The following is a 5,000-nucleotide window of genomic DNA, read 5'->3' as shown; positions in this document are numbered from 1 at the left end:
TTTTGATTCTGATTGTTGATTATCGCTACTAGAACATATAAGGAGGCAACCAAATCAAATTTGAGAAAATTCCACGATCAGAAAATTTTTTTCGAAAAAAAAAAAAAATCGTAATCACCTCGGTCATGGCGAGTTATTTTCCGTATTTCATTCCACAATCAACGTACAACATAGAAGAAATCATCTCTCTAACTATCCTGGTTCAAAAGTTGTATCGGAACATTTCACGTCGTAATATCTCGCCAAGTCCAGACCTCGGCGATAGGTAGTATCTGACACCGTCCGCTCGGGACTGACATCGACTTGGACTCGGGCTGATGATGGGGAGGCGTTTAAGGACGTGAACATTTTTCCTTATAAAAATTAAAGTCGACAATGAATATTGATTCTGATTACTGATTTACGCTTTAAAAACACATTAGAAGGCAACCAAATCGAATTTGAGGAAATTCCACGATCAGAAAATTTTTTTCGAAAAAAAAAAAAATCCGAAAAATATTTTTCGATTCCGATTACTGATTTACTCTTTTAGAACACATTAGGAGGCAACCAAATCAAATTTGAGAAAATTCCACAATCAGAAAATTTTTTTCGAAAAAAAAAAAAATTCGAGGACACCTCGGTCATGGCAAGTTATTTCCCACAATCCATTCCCCGATCCACGTACATCCCAGAAAAAATCATCTCTCTAACTATCCTGGTTCAAAAGTTGTATCGGAACATTTTCACGTCGAAAATATATCTCTAAGTCCAAACCGATGCACCACGTAAACTAGGGCAGACCGATGCACCACGTAATATCGGGCAGACCGATGCAGAACGTAAACTCGATCATACCGATGCTTCACGTAATCTCGATCTTACCGATGCACCACGTAAACAAGGGCAGACCGATGCAGAACGTAAAGTAGATCTTACCGATGCACCACGTAATCTCGATCTTACCGATGCACCACGTAATCTCCATCTTACCGATGCACCACGTGAACTGGATCTTACCGATGCAGAACGTGAATTGGATCTTACCGATGCAGAACGTGAATTGGATCTTACCGATGCACCACGTAAACTCGATCATACCGATGCACCACGTAATCTCGGGCAGACCGATGCACAACGTAAATGACGATCGGGACCGGGGCGATCGGTCGTATCTGACACCGCCGGCTCGGTTCTAACATCGTCAATGAGTCGGGGTTGTAAAAAAGGACGTGAACATTTTTCCTTATAAAAATCAAACCCGACCATGGATTTTGATTCTGATTGTTGATTATCGCTACTAGAACATATAAGGAGGCAACCAAATCAAATTTGAGAAAATTCCACGATCAGAAAATTTTTTTCGAAAAAAAAAAAAAATCGTAATCACCTCGGTCATGGCGAGTTATTTTCCGTATTTCATTCCACAATCAACGTACAACATAGAAGAAATCATCTCTCTAACTATCCTGGTTCAAAAGTTGTATCGGAACATTTCACGTCGTAATATCTCGCCAAGTCCAGACCTCGGCGATAGGTAGTATCTGACACCGTCCGCTCGGGACTGACATCGACTTGGACTCGGGCTGATGATGGGGAGGCGTTTAAGGACGTGAACATTTTTCCTTATAAAAATTAAAGTCGACAATGAATATTGATTCTGATTACTGATTTACGCTTTAAAAACACATTAGAAGGCAACCAAATCGAATTTGAGGAAATTCCACGATCAGAAAATTTTTTTCGAAAAAAAAAAAAATCCGAAAAATATTTTTCGATTCCGATTACTGATTTACTCTTTTAGAACACATTAGGAGGCAACCAAATCAAATTTGAGAAAATTCCACAATCAGAAAATTTTTTTCGAAAAAAAAAAAAATTCGAGGACACCTCGGTCATGGCAAGTTATTTCCCACAATCCATTCCCCGATCCACGTACATCCCAGAAAAAATCATCTCTCTAACTATCCTGGTTCAAAAGTTGTATCGGAACATTTTCACGTCGAAAATATATCTCTAAGTCCAAACCGATGCACCACGTAAACTAGGGCAGACCGATGCACCACGTAATATCGGGCAGACCGATGCAGAACGTAAACTCGATCATACCGATGCTTCACGTAATCTCGATCTTACCGATGCACCACGTAAACAAGGGCAGACCGATGCAGAACGTAAAGTAGATCTTACCGATGCACCACGTAATCTCGATCTTACCGATGCACCACGTAATCTCCATCTTACCGATGCACCACGTGAACTGGATCTTACCGATGCACCACGTAATCTCAATCTTACCGATGCACCACGTGAACTGGATCTTACCGATGCAGAACGTGAATTGGATCTTACCGATGCACCACGTAAACTCGATCTTACCGATGCACCACGTAATCTCGATCTTACCGATGCACCACGTGAACTGGATCTTACCGATGCAGAACGTGAATTGGATCTTACCGATGCACCACGTAAACTCGATCTTACCGATGCACCACGTAATCTCAATCTTACCGATGCACCACGTGAACTGGATCTTACCGATGCAGAACGTGAATTGGATCTTACCGATGCACCACGTAAACTCGATCTTACCGATGCACCACGTAATCTCAATCTTACCGATGCACCACGTGAACTGGATCTTACCGATGCAGAACGTGAATTGGATCTTACCGATGCACCACGTAAACTCGATCTTACCGATGCACCACGTAATCTCGATCTTACCGATGCACCACGTGAACTGGATCTTACCGATGCAGAACGTGAATTGGATCTTACCGATGCACCACGTAAACTCGATCTTACCGATGCACCACGTAATCTCAATCTTACCGATGCATCACGTAATCTCGATCTTACCGATGCAGAACGTAAACTCGATCATACCGATGCACCACGTTATCTCGGCAGACCGATGCAGAACGTAAAAAAAAAGCTTACAGCACGCGGTGTTCCCAAGCGGTCACCCATCCAAGTACTAACCGCGCCCGACGCTGCTTGGCTTCAGTGTTCTGACGAGAACTGGCAATTTCAGCGTGGTATGGCCGTAAACAACAAATATAGCGATATTTTCTATGATATCTCACTTTTTGGGAGCGGAAAGGACGTGAACGTTTTTCCTTATAAAAAATGAAATAACTTTTGGATATTAATTCTGATTGTTGATTTAAGTTTTAAGAACACATTAGGACATATCTCAATGAAATTTGAGGGATTTCCGAAATCGAAAAATATTTTTCGAAAAAAAAAAAAAATCCCAGAAGACCTCGGTCATCTCAAGTTTATTTCCATATTCTATTACACAATCAACGTACATCACAAAAGGAACCATCTCTCTAACTATCACAGTTAAATTTTTGTATCGGAACATTTCACGTCGGAATATCTCGCTAAGTCCAGACCGGGGAGATCGGTCGCATTTGACACCGTCCGCTCCGGTCTAACATCGTCTTGGAGTCGGGGTAACGATGGAGAGGCGTTTAAGGACGTGAACATTTTTCCTTATAAAAATTAAAGTCGACAATGAATATTGATTCTGATTACTGATTTACTCTTTTAGTACACATTAGAAGGCAACGCAATCAGATTTGAGGAAATTTCAAGATCAGAAAATTTTTTTCGAAAAAAAAAAAAATTCAAGAACACCTGGGTCATGGCAAGTTATTTCCCACAATCCATTCCACAATCAACGTACAACATAGAAGAAATCATCTCTCTAACTATCCTGGTTCAAAAGTTGTATCGGAACATTTCACGTCGAAATACCTCGCCAAGTCCAGACCGGGGCGATAGGTAGTATCTGACACCGTCCGCTCGGGACTGACATCGACTTGGACTCGGGCTAATGATGGGGAGGCGTTTAAGGACGTGAACATTTTTCCTTATAAAAATTAAAGTCGACAATGAATATTGATTCTGATTACTGATTTACGCTTTAAAAACACATTAGAAGGCAACCAAATCAAATTTGAGGAAATTCCAAAATCAGAAAATTTTTTTTCAAAAAAAAAAAAATCCGAAAAATATTTTTCGATTCTGATTACTGATTTACTCTTTTAGAACACATTAGAAGGCAACGAAATCAAATTTGAGTGAAATCCAAAATCAGAAAATATTTTTCGAAAAAAAAAAAAAATTCGAGAACACCTCGGTCATGGCAAGTTATTTTCCACAATCCATTCCCCAATCAACGTACATCCCAGAAAAAATCATCTCTCTAACTATCCTGGTTCAAAAGTTGTATCGGAACATTTTCACGTCGAAAATATATCTCAGAGTCCAGACCGATGCAGAACGTAAACTCGATCATACCGATGCTTCACGTAATCTCGATCTTACCGATGCACAACGTAAACTAGATCACACCGATGCAGAACGTAAACTCGATCATACCGATGCACCACGTAAACTCAGGCAGACCGATGCAGAACGTGAACTCGATCTTACCGATGCACCACGTAATCTCGATCTTACCGATGCACCACGTAAACTCGGGCAGACCGATGCAGAACGTGAACTCGATCTTACCGATGCACCACGTAAACTAGGGCTGACCGATGCATCACGTAAACGACGATCGAGAGGCGCGAAAGGACGTGAACGTTTTTCATTATAAAAATTGAAATAAATGATAAATAATGATTCTGATTGTTGGTTATCATTTTTAATAAGCATTAGGAGGCAACCAAATGAAATTTGAGGAAATTCCGATAATAGAAAATTTTTTCGAAAAAAAAAAAAAATTCATGAAATCCTCGGTCATCGCAAAATATTTACCATATTCTGTTCGATAATCAACGTATATTTAAGAAGGAATCATATCTGTATCTATCTTGGTTCAAATTTTGTATCGGAACATTTTGACCAAAGTCCGAGCTTCGGCCGAAACAGACACCGCTGACCTGGCCTATCGATCGACCGAGAGTCGGGGATAGAGCGTAAGTGTTGTCTGGAGGGGAACCCTGTGCTCTCCTGACATATATAGGGAAGGTGGTCGCGTTGGGCGATGCAGAACG

At 40.7% G+C, this 5,000-nt stretch overlaps 1 non-coding gene across 1 annotated transcript; it reads right to left on the bottom strand.

Moving 5' to 3' along the window:
- Window positions 1-2,918: 2,918 nt before the first annotated feature.
- LOC123688434 lies at window positions 2,919-3,037 on the bottom strand. Its single transcript, XR_006749956.1, has one exon. It is a non-coding gene; the product is annotated as a 5S ribosomal RNA (ribosomal RNA).
- Window positions 3,038-5,000: the final 1,963 nt, after the last annotated feature.

Source organism: Harmonia axyridis, chromosome X (assembly GCF_914767665.1).
Source record: "Harmonia axyridis chromosome X, icHarAxyr1.1, whole genome shotgun sequence".
NCBI lineage: Eukaryota > Metazoa > Arthropoda > Insecta > Coleoptera > Coccinellidae > Harmonia > Harmonia axyridis.
Note: the sequence above shows the minus strand (reverse complement) of the source record. Positions and strands in the feature narration are given on the sequence as shown.